General features: G+C 38.4%; 1 pseudogene; it reads left to right on the forward strand.

Annotated features, from left to right (window-relative positions):
• Nucleotides 1–4,244: 4,244 nt before the first annotated feature.
• Nucleotides 4,245–6,510, forward strand: LOC107646644 (protein FAR1-RELATED SEQUENCE 5-like; annotated as a pseudogene).
• Nucleotides 6,511–24,279: the final 17,769 nt, after the last annotated feature.

A 24,279-nucleotide genomic window follows, 5' to 3' on the forward strand; every position in this document is an offset into this window, starting at 1 on the left:
GTATTGGGCTAGTATAACTAGCATTAACTTGTATGGTGGGCTTCAGCTTATTATAGTTTCAGTATGAGGATGAACATGCCCAAAAACAAGACAAAAAAAAAAAAAGAACTTGTTCAAAAAGAAATTACGGAGAATTTTAAATTCCAAAAAAAAAAAAATGAACTAATCTATAATCTATTGCATAGCTGGTAAAACCGAACCGGTAATCGAACCAATCAAATTACTGGATTACTAGTTCAACCAATAAATTACTGGTTGAATCGGTGATTCGGTCTTACGTAAATAAAAAATATAAAATAGTAAAAAAATTAATATTAAAATTTGAATTAATCAGCTACAATAGTATCTTAATTTAACAACAACCAAGTGTCAATTAGTCAGTACTACTATAATATTATCTTAATTTAACACACAAGAGTAACAATTCATGAATTATATCCAAGAAATAATTCAACAATTCAAAAATTCAGCAATTCAGCAATGCAAAAATTCAGCCTTTTATAATCTAATTCAGAACTGATTCAAAATCAATCCAAAACCAATTCAATTAATTCAACAATTCAAAACTAATTCAACATTTCAATTCAATCCTATCATATTTATTTCTAATCAGCTCATAAATCAATCAATAATAAAATTCACAACAATAACACAAGAAATTTCACTGAAAAAATTAAAAAAAAAACAAGTAAATGCTAAAGAAGAAAGGATGAAATAGTGAAGCACGGACCCTGAAAGAAGAATAACCGATAAAGGATTGCAGGGGAGTTTTGTCTGCGTCACTGCTGCCATGCCCTAATCTTTTTAATTTATATTTTTTCACTTTTCGGTTCAATCGGGCCGGGGTGATTCAAGTCTTGGTCAGTTAAATGGTTTAATTAAATAATTTTTTTTGTAATTAATCAAATCCAAATGACATCAAATAATTGACCAAATTTTTGGGTCAAAATGACTCGTCAACACTCCTGACTCCACTAGAAAATAATACTAGAAAAGAAATGGATCACATTTTCAAAATTATAATCCTACGAGTATATAATTAACTTACCTGTACCAAAATAATAATAATGATAGAAATTCCCGGGGTATTTTAATAAATAAATTAATTATAATAGTTACTGAAATAAATAATTTAAAAAATATTTATTAAAATAAATACTTTTCTCTTATTTCGTGTAACAGGTGGACGCAACATGTATATATCTTATTTAGAGTGTAAACGAAATATATGTATTTTTTTTAAAAAATTAAAAATAATAAAAATAATATATGTATTTACATATGCCAATTGAATATAAAAGAACAACGGTACGACAGAAAATGGTTAGCGGCCTGGCAATGGAGGTAGGGAATGGAAGCAGAACCCTGTTTTAGAAAGATAATTGGGTTCAAGGCGGTCCTCTGAAAGCGAGTTTTCCAAGACTCTTCTCCATTTCAAATCAGCAAGGTGATGTGATACGGGACTGTGGGTTTTGGGATGGCTTGGAGTGGATTTAAAATTTTCATTAGAGGAGAGAGTTGTTCCAATAGGAGATGGACCTAGTCCATCACCTTCACGAGAGGTTAAGACCAGTGAAGCTCTCAACGAATCGAGATGATGCTATTGTGTGGAAGTTTGATAAGAAGGGTGTCTTTTCTACTAGCTCTGTTCTACAAGTCATCCAATCGGAAACTCTGACTGATGAGATCAAGTTATAGTTTCACCAATCACTAGTGCGATTTGGAGCAGCGTGGTACCCCCGAGAGTGGAGCTATTTGAATGGTTTGTGTTAGTTGGTAGAGTTAATACCAAGGAGCGATTGAGCAGATTGGGTGTTATCCCTATTATTGACAATGCTTGTGTCCTGTGTAAAAAGGAGACAGAATCTGTACAGCATTTATTTCTCCTATGTGAGGTTACATGGCAGGTGTGGTGCACATGGTTGAGGTATTTTCGTACAGATTGGGCTGTTCCTAGTACCATAAAAAGGCTGTTTGAAAGTTGGACATGAATGCACATTGGAAAACAAGAGCAAAGGAAGTGGCTGACTGGATTCTTTGCAGTGATCTGGAATATCTGGTGGGAACAGAACAATAGAATTTTTAACAATAAAGAAGTAGGTGTTGCGAAAATACAAAGCAGGACGGTTTTGAGCTACAAAGAATGGACTTCCAGTGATTCTGGTGGGTGTTGAGGGCAGTACTTGGGAGCCAAGGAAATTGATGTCTCTCCTGTAGGCAGTTTCTTTTGTGTTGAGCTTTCTTTTATTTATTGTTATTTATGCTCCACTCTATTGTGTTGAGCTTTCTTTGTTTAAAAAAAATAATAAAAAATATTAATAATATCAATAATCCAAACTTTTAGCATGCAATTAGTACATAAAAAGATTGGTAGAAGAGATTAAAATGGATATATTTGATCAATTAGTACTAAAAAAGAATACATAAAATTTTTTAAATTAAATTATGATCCAATTGAATTGATTTAAATTTGAAAAATAAAAATAATCGCTTGCCAAGTATTTGATGGGGATAATGGGAACGTGGGAGATAACCGTTTCAATTCTCTTCCCACTATCCATCAGCCTCTCCTAACTATTGACAAACGGTTATCTCATCTTTTTGTGTTTTATTTATCGCTTCCCGTCTTTCAATTTCTAGAAGTGGTCATAATTATCGTATTTATTCTCATCATGAAACTTGAACACGTACAAATTTTTTATTTTTCAAATTTAAATCAATTTAATTGAATCATAATTTAATCTAAAATTTTTTATGTACTTTTTTAGTACTAATTAATCAAACATATCCATTTTAATCTCTCCTACCAATTTTTTTATGTACTAATTGCATGCTAAAAGTTTGGATTATTAATATTTTTTTTGTTATTTTCAAAATTTTTTTAAAAAAAATACATGTATCTCGTTTACATTTATATCTCGTTTACAGTCGCGTCCACCTGTCTTATCTCGTTTACACGGTAAACGAGATATATACAAAATTATCTCGTTTACTGTGTAAACGAGATAAGAGAGAAGTATTTATTTTAATAAATATTTTTTAAATTATTTATTTCAGTAATTATTATAATTAATTTATTTATTAAAATAAAAAATCCTAGAAATTGGACCAGCCAATCAATATCATTAGCTGAATTTAACAATTGAATATATTAAGTCTTCCTTATTAGTATAAGGGTAGTGCTACGGTGATGAAAGAAAAAATTTTTCTTATATGCTGAAGCAACGAGGAGAAGTTGGTTGGTGGACATGTGTCAAGTTGTTTCCTAAAAAACAGCAACTCTGACTAGAAGCAGAAATGATAGACTGTAACAGGTAAAACAGATTAATGATATAAGTATTCTGTTGTGTTAATTTTTGTGATTAAATGTTTGGGCTATTTTTATTTCAAGCCCAATAAGAATTTTTTTGCAGTTGGGTTATTTATTCAACATAAATGGATTGAGATGCTACCTTATCCCTCTCTGGGCTTAGTCCCAATCTAATAATAATAATAATAATAATAATAATAATAATAATAATAATAATAATAATAATAATAACTACTACTATGTGAAAAAAGTGTCGAAAGAATTAGGGTAACGCAAACTCTGTATCGGTGTTAGGAGGGGGAAGGCTGACGGCAGTAGACGATGAAAGGCCTGAAAAATTGAAGGGTATGAAGGGAAAGGAACGGGAGCAGGGCTGATTAGTGTTGGTACCATTTAAGCCGGTAAGTTTTTCCAACAGAACACATGAAATCGATCCCAAATTTTTTTTATTTGTAAGTGTTATTGGGAATTTGTTGGTAATGCATATAATTTGTGATGTAAGATATTTTTCTGACGTAATGATGGTTGAGAATAATTTTTTAGAAATAAAAAGAGCTTGTTGTTGTTGCTGCATGATTGATTGTAAAAATCTTTAGCCTAAATTGATGAGTAAGTGTAGCGTGCTTTCTTCATATGTCAAAATGAAGTGATATTTAGGATAAGTGGACTTAATCCGTAGAGATGCAGGTATATCATGTATTGGGGTTAGTTAGTACTGCAAAGGTGTGGATTAGTGAGTATAGTGTGATGTTTTTCAGGAAAGATTATATTCTGCGACTCAGGTATTGTATTTGGAATTAATCAATCACATTGGTGAGGAGATTTTTTGTTGCTGTCTTACTAATCAATTAATTTTATTATTTATTTTGATGCAAATTTTCTTCCAGGGTATTCGTTGTTGAATTTATTAAACTCAATTTCATTGAAAATTTTAATGGCTGAGAGTGGATATAAAATGTTGGATGAAGAAGTCGGTGACTATGGAGATGTATTGCAGTTGAGTAAGGAAAAGATAATGAGTAAGGCATTCTGAAGCGATGAAGCAGAATATAAATTTTACAGGAGGTTCGGCAAATGTTTTGGTTTTGGTATTTGAAAGGGTGACTTGGGAAAAGATGAAAGTGGAAGGGTTATTCGTAGGAGAATTTTTTGTAACAGAGCGGACCTGAGACAACGTCATCACTATGATAGGCTCGATAGGTAGAGAGGTCACAAACCGAAAACACACAAATTGTGAGGCAAACTTGTCAGCCTACCTTGATGTGGTCAGTGGTATATGGAGGGTGAGAAAAATAGTATTGGATCATAACCATGATTTAACTCCGGCATATATGGTTCATATGATGACGAATTTTAGAGAAATAATTTGTTCTGCCAAGGCACAAATATCTGGTATGCAGGCTCATGGTGTTCCGACGTCTAAAATTCTGGGGTATATGGTTGGACGGGCTGGTGGCTATTCTTTAATGGGCTTCACTAAGAAGGATGCATACAATTATATTAACAAGGCTAAGCGTGCAAAGATTATTGATGGTGACTCTAACGCCGTTGTTGTATATTTGGAGGAAAAAGCGGGAGCCGATCCGATGTCGATGGCTAGGTATAATGTTACTAAGGATAAATATCGGAGATGTTTTGGGCCGATGGTGGCAGTAGAGTTGATTACCAATACTTTGGGGATGTTCTAGCCTTTGATTCGACGTACAAGAAAAATAAATATCGGGAGACCGCTGTTGATATTTTCTGGTGTGAATAGCCATAAGCAGACGACAATATTTGGGTTTGGCTTGGTGTTAGATGAAAGCGTTGGGTCTTATAAGTGGTTGCTGGAAAATTTGTTGGAAGTCATGTGTAACAAGAAGCCGTCAATTGTAGTCACGAATGGCTGTGATTCGATGAAAGCTGCAATCAAGTCTGTTTTTTCGGAGGCAGTACATCGATTGTGTGCTTGGCATATGGAGAAGAATGTAACCGCTGATGTGAAGGAAGAGGGACTGCGGCAATGTTTCACCTGGTGGCTGTACTCAGATATGGAAATAGATGAATTCGAGGCTAAGTGGGATGATGCTGTTGAAGAGTATGGGTTACAAAATAGTTTTTGGGCCAAAGAAACTTTTCAGAAGAGGATGATGTGGGCAAATGCGTATCTACAAGACAAGTTCTGTGCAGGTTTTTGGACAACATCCCGGTGCGAAGGCATTAACGCGTACGTGAAGAATTTTCTTAAGTCTAGGCACAGTCTCCTTGATATGGTTTAAAATTTGGAGTTGGTCGTGCGAGAGTACCGAAATAACGAATTACTTGCACAATTTAGATCACTCCATAGGATGCCGGTTATGACAACTTGTTTGGATCCTCTTGAAAAGTATGCTGCAGATGTATACACACGGGAGATATTCGTTGATGCGAAGAAGGAAATAGTCGGTGTCGGTGCAATTAATTTTGTAGCCAAGATTAGATGTTCAACTACAATGGTGTACACATTGGAGGAATACGGTGACCCAGGTAGAGAGATGATAGTGTTGTACGATAGGGTTTCAAGGAAAATGGAGTGCCGATGCAATTTTTGGAGCCAAAAGGGAATTCCTTGTCGTCACATATTTTTTGTAATGAAGCATGAGCATTTGACTCAAATTCCTGAAAGGCTGGTTCTGAAGAGGTGGCGCAAGGATGCAAAGTCATTGGATAAATATGCCGAGATAACGGAAGTTGGTAGTGAAAGGGGTTTCTTACTGCGCCATGGTGCACTTCATGCAGCCGCACAGTGGATGCTATATGTTGGAGCTAGGAGCTCATCGTCGTTCACACATGCGCTTAACGGTCTCCATACACTGTGTTAGGAACTGGATAGAGGCCTTGAAAATGTCCGTCAGAAGAAAGCACACGATACGGTTGATTTACATGACCCTGATGTGGTGAAGACCAAGGGTGCCCCTCGTGTTAGGAAGCAGGGCGGACGGAAGAGGTGCTGCACCCGTTGCCAAAAAATAGGGCACACAAAATGGCACTGCAATGCGGACCGTGCCTTTGTTTCAAAAGCTGAAGACAACAAAGATTTTGAGGCAACAAATTTAGGGTCGGAGGGGTCATCGCCAACAGAAACGGTGAAAACGCCACATATCCTTTCTTATTGTAGCAAGTATATCATGTGTTTCAAAAATTATGAGTTTTTATTCCTATTGATGTCTTCATTTCCCTGATTAGCGTGCAGGTCCGATTCGACAAGGGCAAAAAGGGTGATCCTAAACCCAACAAATTGGCTATGTAGGTAGATTTAAAGGAATCAGGTTCGAAGAATAGATTAGAAGATGAAATACCTACTGCAACTGTATGTAGTGAGACTATGGAATGCGACAGGAACGTGAAAAGTAACACAGGTACGTGGTTTTAGTAAGTTTGTCCTAGTTAAAAATCTCAGTTTCGCACTCATGTTCTAGTGGCACCGAATAACAAATTCTCAAACCAAATGTCGTGATTATATATACTTTAACTTGTGCAGCTGATGACTCAAATAATTGATATCAGTGCAAGACTGGGTTCGAGGCTCCCAGCATAATTGTTAACCGAAGATCGATTTCATTAGAGAAATCAGTTTCATTATATTATAACTGTGCTTTACGCTATTTGTTTTCTGAAGTGTAAGTTTCTCTCCTTGCTTGAGTATAGTATTGGTTGAGTGGCTGACTGCCTAATTTAGTACCAATGAAATGTTATTTGTTCCACTGATTAAGGAAATTTGGAAAACAAATTATATCCTTTCTATGGAGAATTATTGCGACCAGGTATTTTCAATTGGAGTACATACATTGGATGAAGTGTGTATATTAGACTTATATTTGTGGTTGAAAGAACTACAATTATCATGTGCAGAAACATTGAAGAATAACATGAGAATAATGAAACCAATAATAACACTAGTAATAGTAAGGATAAAAATAATTCAAAGTCTTGGAAATACTCACGTGACTACTTCCATTTAGTCTACTACCCTTATTATTAGTCAACCGATCATGATCATAAGTTAGACTCATATGTTTTAAGCAGGCGTGTTCTCTTTGCCTTGTTGTCCAAACGGTCCTGAATTAAAATGGTTCAATATTCATGAAGCAAAGGCGATGTATAGGTTGTTAAGTGACATGTGGTAACGGGATTTATTAGTAGTAAAAATGAGTCAATGCAACCAAAAATCTACCATATCATGGGGTTTAGTTTTTCGTGACTCATGGTAACTAGTATATCTAACCTTAAACCTACTCACTCATGCCGACCTTAGTATGCCCATGTTGAACGCCATGTATTCCGCATGGACAAGTGTAGTGAATGAAATATGGGATAACATTTCATTTAGAACATCTATCTATTGAGGAACATTCACAACATGCCATACAATAATATTTTTTTCTGCGTACAATTGAGGCCACTAATTCAAGAGCAAAAAATTTATCACTGTCAACTATGGACACAAAAAAATTTAGTGCCACCCAGATTTTATTTGATGCATTTAACGCCAAAAAATGTTAATCCGACAAGTATGGTCACATGACCAATTTTTCAACCTAGATTGCACTTCGCTCGTCTTGAGCAAAAAAAGGGAGCACCGACAAAGTTATGAATGCAGGCAAATTCATCAACCCAAAGATCCATTATTGCATTTGAAAGAGCATTCAAACGCCCAAAAATATTGTCATATGATCCACATGCAATTTAGGGACTCCCGCAGGGCTACGGGTCCTTTTTCTTGGTCTAACTCCTTTCATGTATGAACCAATCATGTTCCTGTCCCAAAATTGAACGGCCTTCTGTTGAACTTCTTCGGAGATTGGGTTGTGGTCACCTGTCACAAGATCAATAGCAATGGTCATTCTGGTGGTGTCGTTGACCTCCTGAAATGAGAACGCACAATGGTAATATATATAGGCTCATTGTGACCGAACAAACGTCAACCTAAAACATATACAAGTTAGAAACCATTTCCTGAACCATTTTATTATCTAACTTGAAGGTCGTACGATTCCCATAAATCGTATTGGATCATCCACTCTGCAACCCAAACCCCGCAGTCCATGTTGTAAACACGAGGCACTTATAATGAATAAAGTAAGCATGACAAATGGAACATTTCAAAGAGTTGACAACATACGAGTCTACAACCTGTTGCGAAATGTGTGGCTCATGGATCCTAAATTTTGATATACACTTCGGAACAGTGGTCTTAGACTCGTATGCCAACTTGTCAGACAACAATAACTCAAGCAAACGAGCCTACAGTAATAAGTGAGATACAACAGTCAGAAACATGTATGTCATCAAGCTTAAAAATTTTAAAGCTTTGGGAAACAAATTTTGCATATTGTTGATCAGGCAAACAGGTCATTGAAAAAATAAACAAAACATTGAAGCCAATAATATCCAAAAACCAAAAAAAAAAAAACCACTGCATGATTACACGAGAATCAGTGGTGAGAGGAACGCACAACTTTCAGTATTTGGTCTATTCGAGCCTGTCGCTCGTTACTAGACTTCAATGAATCCAAATAAATCAAATTCTGATTCCACATGTCAACAATCATCAAATACCAGTGACGTCCCATGTGAAGAGGAACGTAAATCTGCACCGACACGGACACTAGCCATTGAGATTCTAATTATGATGACAGTTTATTTGGTTAGTAAATTTTTATGGTGTGAGAAGGCTTACCTTCAGTAGATTGTCGGCAAAAACCATTGGTGCACGAAATTGTAATGTCAATGTTCACATTACTCTCTTATAACTTTGCACAACTAACCAGCAAGTGCACTGGGTCGTCCAAGTAATACCTTACGTGAGTAAGGGTCGAATCCCACGGAGATTGTTGGTTTGAAGCAAGCTATGGTTATCTTATTATTCTTAGTCAGGATGCCAACAACAGTGTTTTTCAAGTTCAATTGTAAAAAGTGAGAGGGCATAAATATAAATACTTATTGTGCAATGATGGAGAATATATTGGAGTTTTGGAGATGCTTTGTCTTCTGAAATTCTGCTTTCTTCTGTTTTCTGATTCACGCATGCAAGTCCTCCTATGGCAAGCTGTGTGTTAGTGGATCACCGTTGTCAATGGCTACCATCCATCCTTCCAGTGAAAAGGGTCCAGGTGCGCTGTCACCGTACGGCTAATCATCTGCAGGTTCTCAATCGTACCGGAATAGGATTTACTATCCTTTTGCGTCTGTCACTACGCCCAGCACTCGCGAGTTTGAAGCTCATCACAGTCATTCAGTCCCTGAATCCTACTCGGAATACCATAGACAAGGTTTAGACTTTCCGGATTCTCTTGAATGCTGCCATCAATCTAGCTTATACCACGAAGATTCTGATTAAGAGTTCCAAGAAATATTCATTCATTCTACGGTGGAACAGAAGTGGTTGTCAAGCACACGTTCGTGGGGGAATGATGATGATTGTCACGTTCATCACATTCATGTTGAAGTGCGAATGGATATCTTAGATAGGAACACACATGTTTGAATGGAAAACAGAAATACTTGCATTAATTCATCGAGACACAGCAGAGCTCCTCACCCCCAACAATGGAGTTTAGAAACTCATGCTGTCAAAGAGTACAAAGTTTAGATCTAAAATGTCATGAGATACAAAATAAATCTCTAAAAGTTGTTTAAATACTAAACTAGTAACCTAGGTTTACAGAAAATGAGTAAACTATGATAGATAGTGCAGAAATCTACTTCTGGGGCCCACTTGGTGTGTGCTGGGGCTGAGACTAAAGCTTCTAACGTGCCTGGGCTGTTTTGGGCGTTCAACGCCAGGCTATAACCTGTTTCTGGCATTGAACTCCAACTTGTAACGTGTTTCTGGCGCTGGACGCCAGACTACAACATGGAACTGGCATTGAACGCCAGTTTACGTCGTCTATCCTTGAGCAAAGTATGGACTATTATATACTGGATGTCTACTTTCCAACGCAATTGGAAGCGCGTCAATTGGACTCCTGTAGCTCCAGAAATTCCATTCCGAGTGCAGAGAGGTCAGGATCCAACAGCATCAGCAGTCCTTTTTCAGCCTGAATCAGATTTTTGCTCAGCTCCCTCAATTTCAGTCAGAAATTACCTGAAATTACAGAAAAACACACAAACTCATAGAAAAGTCCAGAAATATGAATTTTGCCTAGAAACTAATGAAAATAAACTAAAAATAAACTAAAACATACTAAAAACTATATGAAATTAACCCCAAAAAGCGTATAAAATATCCGCTCATCACAACACCAAACTTAAAATGTTGCTTGTCCTCAAGCAACTAGATAAATAATATAGAACACAAATGAGTTAAGAAACAATAATATCTCAGAGTTTTTGAGTGAAGCTCAGATTCTAATTAAATGAGCGGGGCTAGTAGCTTTTTGCTTCCGAACAGTTTTGGCATCTCACTTTATCCATTGAACCTCAGAATGATTGGCATCTATAGGAACTTAAAATTCAGATAGTGTTATTGATTCTCCTAGTTCAGTATGTTGATTCTTGAACACAGCTACTTCGTGGCCCTAAGCACTTTGTTTTCCAGTATTACCACCGGATACATAAATGCCACAGACACATAATTGGGTGAACCTTTTCAGATTGTGACTCAGCTTTGCTAAAGCCCCCAATTAGAGGTGTCCAGGGTTCTTAAGCACACTCTTCTCTTTGCTTTGGACCTTGACTTTAACCGCTCAGTCTCAAGTTTTCACTTGACACCTTCACGCCACAAGCACATGGTTAGGGACAGCTTGGTTTAGCCGCTTAGACCAGGATTTGATTTCTTTAGGCCCTCCTATCCACTGATGCTCAAAGCCTTGGATCCTTTTTATTACCCTTGCCTTTTGGTTTTAAGGGTTATTGGCTTTTTCTGCTTGCTTTTTTTTTTTTGCAAGCTTTGTATTCACTGCTTTTTCTTGCTTCAAGAATCATTTTTATGATTTTTCAAATTACCAATAACATGTCTCATGTTTATCATTCTTTCAAGAGCCAACATATTTAACATTCAAGAACATCAAATTCCAAAGACATATGTACTGTTCAAGCATTCATTCAGAAGGCAGAAAGCATTGTCACCACATGTAAACAATTAGAATTTGTTTTATTAAAAACTCGAAAATTATTGCCTCCTTGTTCTAAAGAAAATCTTCTATTTTATTCATGTTTAATGATGATGAGAAAAATAAATTATAGCTTAATTGGGGATAAAATCACAATATAAATACTAATTACCATTATATGACTCCTAAGGTGAAACTCAAATAATAGAAAAAAAGTTATCACAGGGTTAAGGTTAAGATCAGAACTTAACAACCTTGACTTTGGGAAGCGGATGCCTCTTTAGTCTGTGGGGTGCTTGGCCCTTCAAGAGATAGTTTCTGACGCTTTAGTTCTCTTAATTCACGCCCTTGCACCTCTTGTTCTCTGAGCAGTTTGCAAAGCATGCTATTTTGATTTTGCTGTTCTTCCTTCAATTGGTCCATGGTTTCTTGCAACTTAGTGACAGATGCCTCAAGATGCTCCCAGTATTCAAATTGAGGGAGTTCTGGTAGGAATTCTTACGCCCTCCTCTTGATGGGGTCATCCTGCATTTGTTGTTTTTCCATTGTGATTTTAGTGATTGGTTGCTCCACTGAGATATACTCTGTTATTCCCATCTTTACTCCAGCATCTTTGCAAAGCATAGAGATTAGGCTTGGATAAGCCAACCTGGCATCCTTGGAGTTCTTGTTGGCAAGTATGTAGAATTCAGATGGGATCAGTTGATGAACTTCTACTTCTTTTCCCAACATAATGCAATGGATCATCACTGCTATTCTAATATTGACTTTAGAACGGTTGCTGGTGGGCAATATAGAACGCCCAATGAAGTCCAGCCATCCTCTGGCGACTGGTTTGAGATCTTCTCTCTTGAGTTGATTTGGGGCACCCTTCGTGCTGGTGGTCCACCTGGCTCCAGGGATGCATATATCCTCTAGAATCTTATCCAGGCCCTTGTTTGTTCTCATCATTCTCCTATTGAAGGAGTCTGGGTCATCTTTCAGCTGAGGTAGCTTAAAGATCTCCCTGATTTTGTCAAAGTGGATGTGAACAATCTTTCCTCTGACCACAGTTCTATAGTCATAGAGGGCAGCTCCAGATATTCTCTGCCTGTTTGTTTGCCACAGATTAGCGTAGAATTCTTGAACCATATTCCTTCCCACTTTCGTTTCAGGATTAGCTAGGACTTCCCAGTTCCAGTTTCGAATCTGCTCTTGGATCTCCGAATATTCATCTTCTTTCAGATCGAACTTGACTTCTGGGATCACAGATCTTAGACCCATTATTTTGTAGTAATGGTCTGAATGTTCTTTGGTTAAGAACCTCCCTTGATTCCAAAGTGGTTTTAGAACACTCTCTTTCTTGCCTCTTGGAGTGGGTTATTTTCCTTTAGGAGCCATGATCTTAGTGGGTATGGTTTAGTGATCACGGATAAACACACCAAACTTAGAGGATTGCTTGTCCTCAAGCAAAAGAAAAGAAAGAAAAGGGATAGAAGGAGAGCTAGTGTTGAATGGTGGATGAGAGGAAGGAGGCCGAATGTGTTTTTAAAAGGGAGGGGGTGGGTTTTCGAAAATAGGGAGAAAGATAAGATAGAAGATATGATTTAAAAAGAGATAAGTATGATAAGAAAAGATATAATTTAAAATTGAAGAGATATGAAAGATATTTGAAAAAGATAATATGGAGATTTTAAAAAAAAGATATTGATTAGTTGAAAAGATTTTTGAATGAAAAGAGATAGATTTGTTTTGAAAATTTTGAAAAAAAGTTGAATTGGATTGAAAAAAAGGATTTGTGCTTATGGATTAAGATACATTTGATATTTTTAAAGTAGGGTTTTTAGAAATTAGGGATTTTAGAAATCAGGGTTTGTAACATGTTTATGCAAGAAATCATGAATTGAAACATGAAAATTAAAATTAAATTGAAAAATTTGAAGTAAAAACGAATTTACCTCCTCCCCACTATCCTGGCGTTTGAACGCCCAAACGCTGCATGTTTTGGGCGTTCAATGCCCAACTGCTGCTTCTCCTGGGCGTTCAACGCCCAGCTGTTGCTTCTTTCTGGCGTTGAACGCCAGGAACTCCTTTGTCACTGGGCGTTTTTCTGAACGCCCAGGACGCTGTAAATCTGGCGTTAAACACCCAAAACAGACTTTTACTGGCGTTTTCTTGCCAGTGAGTTCTTTTTTCTCTGTTTTGTGTGCAGAATCCTTCTGTAACCCTGTAAACTTATACAATTGACTCTTTACCTTAGTATCAATGAACTTTATATAAACAAATAAAATCAAGAATAGGGCAAAATGCTTAGAGGAAGTGATGCCCCATGGCTGGGTTGCCTCCCAGCAAGCGCTTCTTTATTGTCTTTAGCTGGACCTTGCTGAGTTTTTAATCTAGCCTCAGCCTTGAGCACTCTTGCTCAACATTGCCTTCAAGATAGTGCTTGATTCTCTGTCCATTAACAATGAACTTCTTATCAGAATCAATATCTTGAAGCTCCACATAACCATATGGTGATACACTTGTAATCACATATGGTCCTCTCCACCGGGACTTCAGTTTCCCGGGAAATAGCCTGAGCCTAGATTTAAACAACAGAACCTTTTGTCCTGGTTCAAAGATTCTAGATGACAGCTTTCTGTCATGCCACCTTTTTTATTTCTCTTTGTAAAGCTTGTCATTTTCGAAAGCAGTGAATTTGAATTCCTCTAGCTTATTCAGCTGGAGCAATCTTTTCTCTCCAGCTAATTTGGCATCAAAGTTAAGGAATCTGGTTGTCCAGTAGGCCTTATGTTCCAGTTCCACGGGCAGGTGACAAGCCTTACCATACACAAGTTGGTAAGGAGAGGTCCCTATGGGAGTCTTGAATGCTGTTTTGTAAGTCCACAGAGCATCATCCAAACTTCGTGCCCAATCCTTTCTACGGGTACTTACAGTTCGTTCCAGGATTCTTTTTAGTTCTCTGTTAGAGACTTCAGCTTGCCCATTTGTCTATGGATGATATGGAGTTGCCACCTTATGGCGAATCCCATATCGGACCATAGCAGAGTAAAGCTGTTTGTTGCAGAAGTGAGTGCCCCCATCATTGATTAGTACCCTAGGGACACCAAATCTGCTGAATATATATTTCTGAAGGAACTTTAGTACTGTTTTAGTATCATTAGTGGGTGTGGCAATGGCCTCTACCCATTTTGATACATAGTCAACTGCCACCAGAATATAAGTGTTTGAGTATGATGGTGGGAAAGGCCCCATGAAATCAATTCCCCATACATCAAACAACTCAATCTCCAAGATTCCTTGTTGAGACATAGCATAACTATGAGGCAAATTACCAGCTCTCTGGCAACTGTCACAGTTACGTACAAACTCTCGGGAATCTCTATAGAGTGTAGGCCAGTAGAAACCACATTGGAGGACCTTGGTGGCTGTTCGCTCACCTCCGAAATGGCCTCCATATTGTGATCCATGGAAATGCCATAGGATCCTCTGGCGCTTCTTCTCTAGGCACACACCTACGGATTATTCCGTCTGCAGATCTCTTAAAGAGATAGGGTTCATCCCACAAGTAGTACTTTGCATCAGTAATTAATTTTTTCTTTTGTTGCCTGCTGTACTCCTTGGGAATGAACCTTGTAGCTTTGTAGTTTGCAATGTCTGCAAACCATGGTAATTCCTGAATGGCGAACAAATGCTCATCCAGAAAGGTTTCAGAGATCTCAATAGAGGGGGAGGATGCCCCTTCCACTGGTTCTATCCGGGACAGATGGTCAGCCACTTGGTTTTCTGTCCCTTTTCTGTCTCTTATTTCTATATCAAACTCTTGCAGAAGTAACACCCATCTTATGAGTCTGGGTTTTGAATCCTGCTTTGTGAGTAGATATTTAAGAGCAGCATGATCTGTGTACACAATCACCTTTGATCCTACTAAGTATGATCTAAACTTGTCAATGGCATAAACCACTGCAAGCAATTCTTTTTCTGTGGTTGTGTAATTTTTCTGGGCATCATTCAGAACACGGCTAGCGTAATAAATGACATGCAGAAGCTTGTCATGCCTCTGCCCCAGTACTGCACCAATGGCGTGATCACTGGCATCACACATTAATTCGAATGGCAATGTCCAGTCTGGTGCAGAGATAACTGGTGCTGTGACCAGCTTAGCTTTCAGAGTTTCAAACACCTGCAGGCACTTTGTGTCAAACACAAATGGCGTGTCAGCAGCTAGCAGGTTGCTTAGAGGTTTTGCAATTTTTGAAAAATCCTTTATAAACCTCCTATAGAATCCTGCATGCCCCAGAAAGCTTCTGATTGCCTTAACATTGGCAGGTGGTGGTAATTTTTCAATTACCTCTATTTTAGCTTGATCCACCTCTATTCCCTTGTTTGAAATTTTATGCCCAAGGACAATCCCTTCAGTCACCATAAAGTGACATTTTTCCCAGTTTAAAACCAGGTTGGTCTCTTGGCATCTTTTCGAAACCAGTGTCAGGTGATCAAGACAGGAGCTGAATGAGTCTCCATATACTGAGAAGTCATCCATGAAGACTTCTAGAAATTTTTCCACCATATCAGAGAAAATAGAGAGCATGCATCTCTGAAAGGTTGCAGGCGCATTACACAGCCCAAAAGGCATCCTTCTGTAAGCAAATACTCCAAATGGACATGTGAATGCTGTTTTCTCTTGATCCTGGGGATCTACTGCAATCTGGTTGTAGCCTGAATAGCCATCCAAAAAGTAGTAGTAATTATGACCTGCTAGTCTTTCTAGCATCTGGTCTATGAATGGTAAAGGAAAATGATCCTTTTTGGTGGCTGTATTGAGCCTTCTGTAATCAATACACATGCGCCACCCTGTAACTGTTCTTGTAGGAACCGGTTCATTTTTTTCATTATGAACCACTGTCATGCCTCTCTTTGGACAACTTGAACAGGACTCACCCAGGGGCTATCAGAAATAGGATAAATAATCCCAGCCTCCAGTAATTTAGTAACCTCTTTCTGCACCACTTCCTTCATGGCTGGATTTAGCCGCCTCTGTGGTTGAACCACTGGCTTACCATCATCCTCCAATAGGATCTTGTGCATGCATCTAGCTGGGCTTATACCCCTAAGGTCACTTATGGACCACCCAAGAGCTGCCTTGTGTGTCCTTAGCACTTGGATTAGTGCTTCCTCTTCCTGTGGATTTAAAGCAGAGCTTATGATCACTGGAAAAGTATCACCTTCTCCCAGAAATGCATATTTCAGGGATGGTGGTAATGGTTTGAGCTCGGGTTTAGGAGGTTTTTCCTCTCCCTGAGGAAATTTCAGAGGCTCTTTTAATTCCTCTGAATCCTCTAGGTCAGGCGGAACATCTTTAAAGATGTCTTCCAGCTCTGATTCGAGACTCTCAGCCATGTTGATCTCCTCCACCAGAGAGTCAATAAGATCAACTTTCATGCAGTCTTTTGGTGTGTCTGGATGCTGCATGGCATTGACAGCATTCAATTTAAACTCATCCTCATTGACTCTCAGGATGAGTTCCCCCTTTTGGACATCAATGAGAGTTCGTCCAGTTGCTAGGAAAGGTCTTCCTAGAATGAGAGTAGCACTCTTGTGCTCCTCCATTTCCAGCACAACAAAGTCGGTGGGAAAGGCGAATGGCCCAACCCTGACAATCATGCCCTCAATCACGCCTGATGGGTATTTAATGGAGCCATCAGCAAGTTGGAGACATATCCGGGTTGGTTTAACTTCTTCAGTTAAACCAAGCGTTCTGATGGTGGATGCAGGTATCAGGTTGATGCTTGCCCCAAGATCGCATAAACCTGTCCTGGTGCAATTTTCCTCTAATGTGCATGGTATCAGAAAGCTTCTGGGATCTTTAAGCTTTTCAGGAAAGCTTTTAAGAATGACTGCACTGCATTCTTTAGTGAGGAGAACTCTTTCAGTTTCTCTCCAATCCTTCTTATGACTCAAGATCTCTTTCATGAACTTGGCGTAAGAGGGTATTTGCTCAAGTGCTTCTGCAAACGAAATCTTTATTTCAAGAGTCCTGAGATAATCTGCAAAGCGAGCAAATTGCTTATCCTGCTCCTCTTGGCGGAGTTTTTGAGGATAAGGTATCTTGGCTTTATATTCCTCAACCTTGGTTGCTGCAGGTTTATTTCCTACAAAAGTGGTTGAAGAAGCCTTTTTAGATGGGTTGTCATCAGCACTTGTGTGTGTCTGATCCCTCTCTGGCAATTGAGTGCTAGAGTTAGAAGCTGGAGTGACATTAGACGCCAACTCCTCATCTGTTCCTGGCGTCTGAACGCCAGTTTCTTGCGTGTTTCTGGCGTTGAACGCCAGTCCTGAGCATGGTCTGGGCATTCAGCGCCAGCCTTCCACCCAATTTCTGGCGTTTTAATGCCAGAGTAATCTTTTCCTGGGCTCTTACTGTCCTCAGATGGATTTTGGGTGGTTTGCTCATTTCTTGGCTTCCTGCTACCTTGAGGTGGGATATTTAATGTTTTCCCACTTCTTAATTGAACTGCTTGGCATTCTTCTGTTATTTGTTTTGACAGCTGCTGTTTTATTTGCTTCAATTGTTCTTCCATATTTAGATTAGCCATTCTTGTCTCTTGTAGTCTATCTTTGAATTCGGCTAACTGCTGTGTTAGAAAGTCTAATTGCTGATTGAATTCAGCAGCTTGTTCTACAGGACTAAGTTCAGCAGTTACTGTTTTAGCCTTTTCTTTCATGGAAGGGTCACTGCTTAGGTACAGATGCTGATTTTTGGCAACTGTATCAATGAGCTCTTGAGCTTCTTCAATTGTCTTTCTCATGTGGATAGATCCACCAGCTGAGTAGTCTAGAGAGATCTGAGCTCTTTCTGTAAGCCCATAATAGAAGATGTCTAACTGAACCCACTCTGAAAACATTTCAGAGGGGCATTTTCTTAGCATCTCTCTGTATATCTCCCAGGCATCATAAAGAGATTCATTATCTCCTTGTTTAAAGCCTTGGATGTCCAGCCTTAGCTGTGTCATCCGTTTTGGAGGAAAGTATTGATTCAGGAATTTTTCTGTCAGCTGTTTCCATGTCCTTATGCTGGCCTTAGGTTGGTTATTTAACCACCTCTTGGCTTGGTCTTTTACAGCAAATGGAAATAGTAATAATCTGTAGACATCCTGATCTACTTCCTTATCATGTGCTGTGTCAGCAATTTGTAAAAACTGTGCCAGAAACTCTGTAGGTTCTTCCTGTGGAAGACCGGAATACTGGCAGCTTTGCTGCACCATGATAATGAGCTGAGGATTCAACTCAAAGCTACTGACTCCAATGGAGGGTATGTAGATACTACTCCCATATGAAGTAGTAGAGGGGTTAGCATATATGACCCCAGAGTCCTTCTGGACTGTTCATTTCCACTTAGATCCATGATGGAGAAAGGGAGATGATGTAAAATAAAAAAATAAAAAAAAATTATTTTTATTTATTTATTTATTTATTTCGAAAATAAAATAAATTAAAATAAAATAAATAAAAATGGGTGAAGATTTTCGAAAAAATGAGGAGAGAGAAAGTGGTTAGGAAGTTTTGAAAAGGATATGATGATTTTTGAAAATTTTAAAGGTAAATTTCGAAAATTTGCTTTAAAATAAAGAGAAAAGATATTTTTGAATTTAAAGAGGAGAGAGAAAAACAATAAGATAGCACAAGATTTAAATTTTTTAGATCTAATGCTCCTTGTTTTCGAAAATTTTGGAGGGAAAACACCAAGGAACACCAAACTTAAAAATTTTAAGATCAAGACACAAGGAAAACTTAAGAACACTTTGAAGACTCACAAGAACACAAGAACATGAAGAAAGAACACCAAACTTAAAATTTTTAGAAAACCAAAATAAGATTTTCGAAAACCAAAGAAAAATCCGCTCATCACAACACCAAACTTAAAGTTTGGCACAAGATTTATGTAAAAATTATTTTTGAAAAAGAATTTTAAAAAGAAGGTACCCAATTACCAAGAACACAGACCAACGCTCTAGCCAATTGGGCAGTAAATGTAACACTTGTTTTGAAAAATTATTTTTAATAACTAAGAAAAAATATTATATAAATTTTTTTTGAAAACGAATATAAAAGACTCTGATCCAAAAGACAAAATTTTCCTAATCTAAGCAACAGGATTCACCGTCAGTTGTTCAAACTCAAACAATCCCCGGCAACGGCACAAAAAACTTGGTGCACGAAATTGTAATGTCAATGTTCACATTACTCTCTTACAACTTCGCACAACTAACCAGCAAGTGCACTGGGTCGTCCAAGTAATACCTTACGTGAGTAAGGGTCGAATCCCACGGAGATTGTTGGTTTGAAGCAAGCTATGGTTATCTTATTATTCTTAGTCAGGATGCCAACAAAAGTGTTTTTCAAGTTCAATTGTAAAAAGTGAGAGGGCATAAATATAAATACTTATTGTGCAATGATGAAGAATATATTGGAGTTTTGGAGATGCTTTGTCTTCTGAAATTCTGCTTTCCTCTGTTTTCTTATTCACGCACGCAAGTGACTCCTATGGCAAGCTGTGTGTTGGTGGATCACCGTTGTCAATGGCTACCATCCATCCTTCCAGTGAAAAGGGTCCAGGTGCGCTGTCACCGCACGGCTAATCATCTGCAGGTTCTCAATCGTACCGGAATAGGATTTACTATCCTTTTGCGTCTGTCACTACGCCCAGCACTCGCGAGTTTGAAGCTCATCACAGTCATTCAGTCCCTGAATCCTACTCGAAATACCACAGACAAGGTTTATACTTTCCGGATTCTCTTGAATGCTGCCATCAATCTAGCTTATACCACGAAGATTCTGATTAAGAGATCCAAGAGATATTCATTCATTCTACGGTGGAACGGAAGTGGTTGTCAAGCACACGTTCGTGGGGGAATGATGATGATTGTCACGTTCATCACATTCATGTTGAAGTGCGAATGGATATCTTAGATAGGAACACGCATGTTTGAATGGAAAACAGAAATACTTGCATTAATTCATCGAGACACAGCAGAGCTCCTCACCTCCAACAATGGAGTTTAGAAACTCATGCTGTCAAAGAGTACAAAGTTTAGATCTAAAATGTCATGAGATACAAAATAAATCTCTAAAAGTTGTTTAAATACTAAACTAGTAACCTAGGTTTACAGAAAATAAGTAAACTATAATAGATAGTGCAGAAATCTACTTTTGGGGCCCACTTGGTGTGTGCTGGGGCTGAGACTAAAGCTTCTCACGTGCCTGGGCTGTGTTTGGGCGTTCAACGCCAGGCTGTAACCTATTTCTGGCGTTGAACTCCAACTTGTAACGTGTTTCTGGCGTTGGACACCAGACTGCAACATGGAACTGGCGTTCAATGCCAGTTTACGTCGTCTATCCTTGAGCAAAGTATGGACTATTATATATTTCTAGAAAGCCCTAGATTTCTACTTTCCAACGCAATTGGAAGCGCGTCAATTGGAGTTCTGTAGCTCCAGAAATTCCATTCCGAGTGTAGAGAGGTCAGGATCCAACAGCATCAGCAGTCCTTTTTCAGCCTGAATCAGATTTTTGCTCAGCTCCCTCAATTTCAGCCAGAAATTACCTGAAATTATAGAAAAATACACAAACTCATAGTAAAGTCCAGAAATATGAATTTTGCCTAGAAACTAATGAAAATAAACTAAAAACTAACTAAAACATACTAAAAACTATATGAAATTAACCCCAAAAAGCGTATAAAATATCCGCTCATCACCCATGTACTTAGCAATGATATAATCCAGGGTTGACTTGCAATGACATCCAGGGCTCATCACTATTTGCTACAGATAACATTATTGGCAACAAAAAAAATATGAAGCAGTTTAATGGCCAATCGAGAGTAGTCCACCTTTCGCTAAAATCCGTTTAACCGGGGAACAAACTCACCGCAAACGTGGTAGGAAGCCACCACCTTTGTTTTCTCAGCCTTATTTGATGAAACCATTGCCATGACAAGGTCGATTACCTAGGGGTTGGACATGTTATGCGTAAGCAATTAACGGATGTATTCAAAACGAATGTAAACACGTTGCGAGAAATTCAAATGTCAAGGCACTTACGTCGTCGACGACCTCTCCCGGGCGTAATGTCCAAAGGGCCTCCCGATTCCTAGTGTAATGGTCATTCTCTACCAATATTTCACTACCAGAATGCCATAAATAAAAAAGAAGAGCCGTTAGCGGAGAAACTAGTTTCCCTGCGCAAAAAAAAAATAGAAACTTTGTAACAACAGGACCTAAAAAGGTTACTGCTCACCTTGGTTGTAGACCATTGGCAAAGATGTAGGCCGCAACAGCGAGTTCGTGACCAACAAATAACATTCCTGGAGGGGACCAGAATGACAGGTCCAAGCACTGTTTATCCATAAAGGTGTTGGAATCGCAAAAATTAAAATTCTTATTATACGAGCCCAACACGTTTTAAATTTAAGAGAGGACCCGATGGTGTCGAGGTAACTCAGTTTGAAAAACAAAACAAAAAAAGTTCATGGTGTAATCCAGAAACCTCCCAATTGGAGTTTAGTTAAATTGATCCCAAGAACAATGACAAAAATGAAAAGCAGTCCATCGGACTATAAGAAGGCTTTTGGGTTGAAATAAAGCCACATGTGGCCCAAGTTAGAGTATTGGGCCTTGAAACAGTATGTTCACCAAATTGTGTATGCAAATGTTAGTCTACATAGTTTAAAAAAATGCAGTCCAAATTGCCACATATGCCGGCCCAAAAAAGGTGACATAAACATTCTGTAGGATAAATGAACCCATAGATTTGTGGTCTGGACCAATAGGAAAAAAAATTTTGTCTACACCAAAAACATAACTTTCTTTCCACAGAAATCAGAAATGTGAGAAAGTAGACCCTAAACATATAACACAATAGCTGTGGAAGGTTTACATGCAATATTTTCTGTACCTTTGGAGTCTCCTCCGACCTAATGTCCGCACTCTTGTGTGTGTAAAATGTCCATGGAGAGCCAGGACCAATGGGCCTTATGTTTCTAATGAGTTCGTGTGAAGATTTCCCTTCATCTTTAAAGGACAGCTTTCCCTGACATCAAGAAAGTTATATATATATATATATATATATATATATATAAACGACTGAGAATTTCTTTAGAAAAAATAAGGCAACAATAAGCTGAAAAAAAATGAGGTTGGAGGACTACAAACCTTTAAGTTGACTTGTGATGCTGGAGGGTGAGTATCTGTTGCTCCCTTATTGACCCTGCCCATCCTTGTAGCCGGTGGCGCCGACATACATTGGACAACGTCATTTGGTTTTGGTCGAGGACACTTTTGGCGCGTCGGAGCTTCACTTGGGAGCGTCCCGGTGTGACCTACCTCTTTCACCGGTGGTTTTTATGTTCCATCGCCTGGGTAAATATCCACTACTCTATTGGGATCCGAGTTTAGGTTCAGGTCCATGATCGGTTTCTCACAACTAGCAACATGTACATTTACCGATGTGAGAAGTTCCAGCACCCGACCGTGCTGTGCCACGATTGCGGTTAGGGCCTGTATTTGGTTTGCTTGTGTCTTTAGGATTCCCAAAATTATGTCATCTCTGGTTAACTGTTTCTGAACAATGACCATATAAGGGAAGCATGTCACTCTTTCCGTGTGCAACTTATACTAAATAGATGATCAACTAACAAAAAAAGAAAGAACTTTTGCTGAAACACAACAACGTTCTCATACTTTTGTCTGATCATCGACACCGCTGACTGCATCTTCGACGGTGGTCACCTGCTCTATTGATTCCTCCTTTGTTGTTCTCCTTCGATGTTTTACTGCATCGTCGATGCTTTCATCTTTTGGAAACTCCATCGTGCACAGTATGATCCAGGCAACAATAGATGGGGGGTACAATGGGGTGAGGAAACAAGTGTGCTTCACACAATTCCCTTTTATATTGCAGTACATAAATATCACACACGTGTGGCTACTCAAACATCTACCACTGATAAGTGTATTCACCTTTTGTGTTCAACTTCGGCCTATATCGCGTCTTAGAATGCATAGTAAACCCCAACTTTTGATTTGTTATAGTTGGGCTTCCCTGGTGTTCGGGCCTAATGGGCCGAAGGGAGCAGTGTGTCAGCGTATTTACTTCATGGGACAATGTACAAGACGGGAAAACTTAATCATTCATGTTGTTAATGTCAACTACAACGGGTTTCCTTTCTCTTTATCCAACCAGACATGAAACTTTTCCCAACTAAATTCGCATACCTTTTCATATCTATTTGACAAGACAGGACAAACACCTCCTCCCTTCTCATCAAATAGGTAAATGAAACCCTATAGCATTGGCAGCAGACTATACCTCAGTTTATGGTTGGAAAACTAAATCAAATAATTAAAAAAAATTGACTCAACAACTGCGTCTATAACAAGGAGTTCCATTGCCTAAACCCCTAGTGTCATCAGTTCTAGAAAATTTTGTGATTAGGAAATAGTTGATTTGACTGTCTACTTCCTCGGTAAGTTAAATACATTAATTCTTTGGGCACGAAGCCCTAAGTCCCTATTTTTGCAACAGCATGTCTAACTTTACTATTCGTATGAATAGTTAAGTTAAATAAATTAAATTCAAATAACTGTAAGTTACAGACCTAACCACCGTAAAATAAGTAATTAACGTTAACATTTTCATAATTAGTTCGTGAACTATCCTTGAAAGTCAGTGGAAAGCAAAATAAACCCGACAGCAAAATCACCATTCATGACGTTACAAGAGTCACCGTCGACGTTAACAATAGAAAAACATAAACAGGAGTGACTACTAGACATGACAATAGTAAAGGACCAACTTAACACTAAACTGCTAAACTGTCAAAATAGAAACTTGCTACCATAGTCATCCTTCCCT

This window comes from Arachis ipaensis, chromosome B6 (assembly GCF_059453495.1).
Source record: "Arachis ipaensis isolate K30076 ecotype BB chromosome B6, ASM5945349v1, whole genome shotgun sequence".
Taxonomy (NCBI): domain Eukaryota; kingdom Viridiplantae; phylum Streptophyta; class Magnoliopsida; order Fabales; family Fabaceae; genus Arachis; species Arachis ipaensis.